Genomic DNA, 8,313 nt, shown 5'->3' with positions numbered 1-8,313 from the left:
ATTCTGACTTGTAAATAATGTTTACAAGGCATCGTACATGGTTTTCTGACCATTTGAATGATTATCACACCTTAAAAGAACCTGATGGTTTTCAATAGTTTCTTGAAGAAAAAAATGCATGCCTAGTTACGACACATATAACTTAATTAATCAACACATAAAATCGGGTAATTAATAAAACAAAATGTTCCCAGCCGTCATACATCATCTATGATATAGGTACATGTATATATTATCCGAATAGCGTATATTGAACTTTGATTCCTAGGCGTGGCAACATTATAAGATTTTTCAAATATGTAGATCTGTTACCCTGTTGAGATCAGCCGCTTGATTTTTACACTTCAACTTATCCTAAACATGTTCCCTAACTGGCTTAGTTGAATTCGGACCAGTTGAGAAGGTGATCGAATTGTAATGTTTAATGGTGATAGACGACAAATAAAAGTGATATCGATAGGTCACCTGCCTGGGTGACCACCTTATCTTTAATAGTCCGAAGGCCTGTTAATCTGAACGTCCGTTAGTCCGAACGACCGTTAGTCCTAAGGCCCATAAGTCGGAAAGTCTGATAGTCCGATAACCGATATAAATGTACAGTAATTACAAGACTCAGTAGTAAACTTGCTAAGATATGTGTAACTCTAGATTGACATCATCTCTATGTGACCCACGGATGATTGCACTGCACTACGCTACAATTATCACAAATGTAACGTAGTGTCACCGACAAAAAACGAAATGAAATTGTGAAAAAACATAATCTTGCAATACATGTACGTAAACGTATCCGATATGAAAGAGTGTACATTTACACTGCAATCCTGGTTATTAGTTTCCCAGAAATTACCATTATGCGAACCATTTTCATCATTGAAAAAGGAGAGAATAAACAAGTAAAAGGAAGCAGGAAACACAAAAATAAGTCGTGAAATACATATTTCAAACATGTAGGCAGGTTAGAATTGGTGATATATATCATCCATTCATGCAGCCATGTTATCCCTAATGCAATCAAATTGCAGTACACATAAGCTTTACATTAGGCGTATGTTTGTAAGATAATTCATAAAATGTATATTTATGTGACATCTTATAAAATGTAAGATATTTTCTATCTCTTTATAATTTTTTTATTTATAATTTTGATTTATTTTTTATCATGCAATGCTCATTGAAGAAATCACAACTTGCCGTCAATAGAAGTTTGCAGTTAAATAATTTTAAAGAATTCCCGAAAAATGTATTTATCACAATTTATTGAAAACATGTCAAACTATAAAGTTACATGAAGTAAAACAGCTACATAAATTGCAATATTTTCTAATTTTCGGATTAACGGGCCTTCGAACTATTAGGCCTTAGCGGTTCAAGTGACCTTAAAATTAACAGATGACGATTACTGCTTACTAATCAGACGGCACGACCAGACCATTATTACACGATTATCATATAATAAACAAATTATTGAAATTCATAGTTCAGAGAAAAAATACCTTTGACAACTCTCGGCAAAGAAATTGCTAACAAATATCTTCATCTAGCTACAACCACATGCACACAATTATTTTCATTAGCAATCCAATATGGCGAGTGTTATCCATTGTTTGCGCATGTGTAACAGGAAGGCGACAAGTCGACAACTCGACAACACGACAAGTCGACAACACGACAAGGCGACAACACGACAAGTCGACAACTCGACAACACGACAAGTCGACATTTTACCGCGACAACACGAGATTCTGTACGCGTTAATTAGCGTGTTTGAAATGTCGACTTGTCGTGTTGTCGACTTGTCGCGGTTCGAAAACGCGACAAGTCGACATTTTAACTGTTAAATCTCGGGTTGTCGCAGTTTGAGACCGCGACAACTCGACAAGGCGACAACACGACAAGGCGACAACACAACAACACGAGATGGCCGTGATACATTTGTCCTATTATGATATAATGGTAGCGTCATGTTAATGTGCCTGTCTATGTCTATTACGTGTGCGTAAGGTGGTGTGCGTTTTACTTATGCATACTATGACACGTGACCTAACACTGAGCATTGACTGGACGCCAACAACTAACACCGGGTACTTTTTTGTTTGTTTGTTTGTTTTATTAACGTCCAATTAACAGCTATTATCATGTAAGGACGGCCTCCTATGTATGCGGTGTATTGCGTGTATGTTTTAGCGAGGTGCGTGTTTTGGGAGATTGTGGTATATTCATGTTGTGTCTTCTTGTATAGTGGAACTGTTACCCTTTTTAGAGTGCTATATCACTGAAGCATGCCTCGGAAGACACCAAGCAACACACCCCACCCGGTCACATTATACTGAAAACAGGCGAACCAGTCGTCCCACTTCCTGTATGCTGAACGCTGAGCAGGAGCAGAAACTACCACTTTTATGGGTGTGTCTCGGCCAGGGGACAGAACACAGAGCTTTCCTCACAGGGGCGAACGCTCGACTCAAGGCCATTGCCCACTCTGTTAGGAAAGATAAAGTCAGTTTGGAAGAAGAGAAAAGATAATATTCTAAATTTAGTCGCCTTTTACGATCATGCAATAGGGGCAGCAGGTACAATTCTAACGCCCTACCTGCAGGGTAGAAGACCGGGTACACCTGTATACCCTTATTAAAATCCGCTGGTTTATTTTTTCATTTCCTGCGAAGAAATCACTACATATATTGTATTATTTGGTCCTGGTATGTATTTGTTGTTCTATTGTAGTAATTTTTAACCTCCTTTGTCTAACTTTTCCTGCTGAGTTATGTACCTTGGGAAACCAATCAGACCTACCCTGGATACCCGTACCCGTACCACTTAAAAATGAAAGGGGAATTTGCTTATTGACACATGCTGCCGCCAACTTGTCAGAATTCCGCTACTTTATTCAAAACAGCAACCTGTGACAAAGAAAACAAACAAAATATGGAATCATCATTGTCACTTGATATTTTTCCCTTGTAGATGATTTAGTGTAACTCGCCACTGTTCAAGTCCTCTTAATCCAATTGAACTTCACTAGCAAAGTTGTTAATTGATGAAATTGCATATTTTTCTTATAATCTTTAAAGTCAGCGTAGTTTAATTTAAACTCTACACAAAAACCTATGTTGAGCACACTGGCATTAAATGTCCTATCCAGGAAAAGCTCACACTTGAATCGTCCATTAATATGAGACAATACTTACGGTCCTCTAGCAAACAAAACCGAACACAATTCCGGAATGATTAAGGAATTGAATAAGGCACGCCATAATAACAATGTACAACGTCCTTGTCAGGTATATGTTTCCAATTATCCAGATAACTGAAACAAAAAAGAACTAACAGCAGATTATCGCTTAAGCACAGCACACAGTTTATTTCACAAATATCTAGAAAGCAAAGAATGTCAACTATAAAATAGGGGGTGAGAGGGTGGGAATACTTAGCGTGCTGGGATATCATTGTATACAATGCTTTCCCATGCCAAGCGTGATAACTCTAAGATATTAAACTACTGTAGAAGGGGGATAACTCCTGTGACCTTATGAACCACACTTACAAAATTTTCCAAATTTGATTACAAACAGTATTAATCGTGTAACACATAAAAATAGTTTGAAATAATATATTTTGCTTCCGGTGCATGCGAAACAGTACTGCATTCCACATAGGACATAGTGCCACGGATTTTTTTTCTGGGATGCAATTAATCATTTTTAATATTTTTATCTTGTAGTAAAATTAGAAGCTCAAATTTTTCGATGGTGGTAATGGTGTGAACTAAGTAACTTTTGTAACGGAATAAAAATTCTAAATCGTCTGTTCCTATTTTTTATACAGAAAAATCACCATTTGTCAGCGGTGGAGAAAACGTTCTTTAAGAAAACGTTTAGTGAAATAAATCGTCCATTTGGAGAGCTATGAAGACATATTGACAATGCACTATCGCAAAGTATGCAAAGCTATTGTTTAAATCTATGCAATGTTTTCACGAAAAGATAGCTTAATTTTTATATTTACATTATTATCTGATTTGTGGGCTTCGACCAAAAAACCATTTATCATCAATTGGATTTAATCCACACGGCAAAGCAGACGTTTTGGAGGTAATTATTTTTCAATTTTGTCAATTATTTAAGCATTAAAGAGTTATCCTATGAACTCTATGATCTATATAGATGCAAGAGCTTTACAGGCAATCTCCACAAAGCGCGCTAGCGCCTATATTTTACATTTTAATTTCATTTTGGGGGTCTCTGCATTAGACCAAGCATATCGTTTATCAACGACGATTTAATCCACAAGATGGAACATTCATTTTCACAATGATCATTTGACGTTACCATGTCAACATAAATGACGTCATAATTGTCACGTTTTGGGTGTCAGTTATACCCCTTTAGAATCTACTTTGCCTTGGTTAGTTTATAAAGTAAAAATGGCAAGAGAATGTAAATGTATTACTCTAGATTTCACTTCTGATTGGGCAGTTTATATAGTAATTGTAACAATCATATGCAAATACAAGGTGTAATTGTGTAGAAATTTCGACAATTTGTTTTTTAATTTAGTCTTGACATGTGATTTTATTGATTATAATTTAATTCAATTTCAGTTAAGTATAGGGATGTTAAGATAAGGAGAACTGCTATAATTGACAGATATCCTGAAATAGACATGAAGACATGAATTAGATATAGGCGTAAATATTCATTACACGAAGTTCTAGGATACACATTGTATTTTAATCACATAGAGACCATTAAAAGAAATTGATTTACAGATTTCATTTCCATAATCCGATTCAGTGGTCCCTCAAGTAAAATTACACTGCACTATAATGGATGTGCATACATTTAACATAAGTCCATTTTAATTAGTCTTACATGTACATCTGACGTCTATAGGGATATTATCACAGACTCTACTGTTACTAACGGAGCATCAAACTGTCTTCTCACGGACATTGTGGTCTATATAGATGCCAAAGCTTTGCACGCAATCTTCATAATGCGCCCTAGACCAGGAATACCGTTTATGAATCCATAAGATGGAACAGCAATTTTGACGGTGATTCGCTGTCGTTGACCTGCAATATTAATGACGTCATAATAGTCGCGTTTTGGGTGTCGGTAGACTTCACTTTGGCTTGGTTAGTTTATGTAGTAGAAGTGGCAAACAATTGTAAATAAATAGTTTACCACGCCATTACCATTACATTAAATTTTCATGTCCATATAAAAGTAGATATAATTATATATCTACTTTTATTTCTCCTCATAATATATAAGATCTTACAGAAACCATATACGACAGCATATGATTGTATCCACTATCACTCCAAAGATTTTCTTTACAATTACATGTAATTTCAAGGGAATGCATCTAAAACACCAGAAAAACGTGGGGAATGCCAACCCTAAATATTAAAATAAAAAAAATAAACCGTAAAATTTTATTTTTGAACACAGAACGAAAGCTGGTCAAAAACGAGGCTAAAATGAACAACAAAGGTGCTGACACGGCAAGGAACACTAGTTTTCCATATTCTCAGGAGCATTTCAAATTTACGATCGTTTACATATGAAATGTAAGCCATATTTGTTAATATTCGTTATAAACAATATGTTGTAGTGTTATAAAGATAAAAATTGAAAGTCAAACGAAAGTTTTCATTCATCAGGGCACCGCGAAGGGAGTATGTTATCTTAATGGTACATCAAGTATATAGTGCCAAGTTGCTCCCGTTCCTTGTATTGTTGCGATCAATTTAATTTTACCTACTTTTCCAATCGCGCACGTCACTCACCTTTTTGTACTCCGTTTTTTATCGGAATTTATTAGGTCACCTGACCATATAGGTCATGGTGACCTATTTCTTGCGATAGTCTTTTGTGCGCCGTCTTGCGTCGTGCGTTAACTTTAATGGAACTTTGTATGTAGACTAACATTGGACAGATCTCGGACGATTTCACAGTAATTTACGGAGTTATTGCCCTTTGCAGTAATAATTATTATTGGACCTTGTGAAGTAAATATGAACCGAGCTTAATGAAACGTTGTATGTAGACTAACATTAGACAGATCTCGGACGATTTCGAAAATAAGCTTGATTTCACAGTAATTTACGGAGTTATTGCCCTTTGCAGTAATAATTATTATTGGACCTTGTGAAGTAAATATAAACCGAGCTTAATGAAACGTTGTATGTAGACTAACATTAGACAGATCTCGGACGATTTCGAAAATAAGCTTGATTTCACAGTAATTTACGGAGTTATTGCACTTTCCAGTAATAATTATTATTGGACCTTGTGAAGTAAATATAAACCGAGCTTAATGAAACGTTGTATGTAGACTAACATTAGACAGATCTCGGACGATTTCGAAAATAAGCTTGATTTCACAGTAATTTAAGGAGTTATTGCCCTTTGCAGTAATAATTATTATTGGACCTTGTGAAGTAAATATAAACCGAGCTTAATGAAACGTTGTATGTAGACTAACATTAGACAGATCTCGGACGTTTCTGAAAATCAGCTTGATTCGACTTAAACTTAATTTCGTAGTTATCGTTATTATCATTAATTATATAGAGCGCAGAGGTGTCTCGGTAACGTTATTCTATGTAATTCATCCACATATGTAGAGTTGGAAAACTTTCTCAAAAACCGGAAACAGGATGTCAACACAAGATCCAGCATCGCGCAAGACACAGTATCCAAAGTCACACTCTCGCGTGATTACAAAATCACACTCTCGCGTAATTACAAACAAGTAACGCTTGCAAAAATTCAAAATGAAAACAAGTGAAAGATAAACCTTCCAATTTATTCCTACCTGAATCCAACAATTACATTTTGTCCTGAATACTAACTTAAAAGCCGTTTTACGTGAGCAGTTGCTTCGGAATTTTCCGTCTGGTAACGGTGAATGACGTTGAGATACAATTTGTAGCCGCAGTCACGTATTTTTGCAGAAAGTGAAAATAGAAGTATACTATGTTCAATATTGTTTTTCTTGTCAAAAACTCAATGCCAGTAATTCAGCAAAGCTATGATTAATGATTGATAATTCTACATATGGTTTCTAGCAGTACAGTTAGTCAACGCACACAATAAGCAATAAAAACAAAACACATGTCAATATCGATAAGACTGATGGGTCAGGGGAGATTACTCTTTCGCCGTTGGATATCCTTTATTTAGATATACCTGGCATACATGTATTTCTATTTAGTTACACATTTAAAAAAAAAAAACAACAACAACAACAAACGAAAGAATGGATCAACTGCTGCGCTCTCAGATAGGCTTTGCCTAAAATTATATTAATTATTATTGAAACATGTGAACAGGAGTTAAAAACTAATTTGTATCAAATATCAGGTAACCGTCAATGGCCCATGGGCCTCTAATTTGTATTCACTTCACCCACGTTTTTGACCTGCCATTTTATATACATAATTTTTGCAGTGCATTGTGGGAGGTCACGTAATTTCAATGTTACTTTTTTTAACTCACTCAATAAAGTTTCTCAACCGGGTCATTCCAAAATATAGATACATTAAATTTCCTTTTTAATTATTTCATTTGACAAATGTGTACATTAATTGTACTATATTATTTAGTGAGGTATCTGACACATCATAAATATATATTTTACTCTAATTTTTAAGATTAATTTAGGTTCATGTCCCTTTAAGATAATCATTACAGTCATTCTTTCTGGCGTCATATCTGATTCTCATGAAGCATTATCTGGATTATTATCTAATAGGACATGTCTATGTTTGAGCATCAGAAAACTTATTCTATAAATTCTTGATAGAAAAATAAAATCTAGAAAATTGCCGAATTGTACAGGAAATGAATGAAGCGTAAATGAACATGTTTGTTTATAATGATTCCTGCATTAAGTGGTACGTCTGTCCAATTAATTAATTACATAAATCGATAACTTTTGGTTAGATCAATGTATCAATGCGATTTACTTAAATACCTTTTTACATTCGCTTGTGACAATTACTATATATATGTAAACGTACCAAGTCAAAGTGAAGTCTATGTTGTCATTTGTGGGTCTAACGGTACAATTATGACGTCACCAATTTTGCTATAGTAACGCCAGCTGATCACAGTAAAATGGTTTGTTTTATTTTTTTTGGATTATATTGTCGTTGACAAACTATTTCCTAGTCTTAAATACACAACTGCGCGCATTATGAAAATTGTTGGCGAATCTCTAGCATTAATATAGATTAATTAGATTTTGTTTCGGGAGATTAAACTGTTTGATAGCCCATGTACAGATGGATAGATGGTT

This window comes from Argopecten irradians, chromosome 11 (genome assembly GCF_041381155.1).
Source record: "Argopecten irradians isolate NY chromosome 11, Ai_NY, whole genome shotgun sequence".
In the NCBI taxonomy this organism is placed as follows: Eukaryota; Metazoa; Mollusca; class Bivalvia; order Pectinida; family Pectinidae; genus Argopecten; species Argopecten irradians.
The sequence above is the reverse complement of the archived record's forward strand: the minus strand, read 5'-3'. Positions refer to the sequence as shown.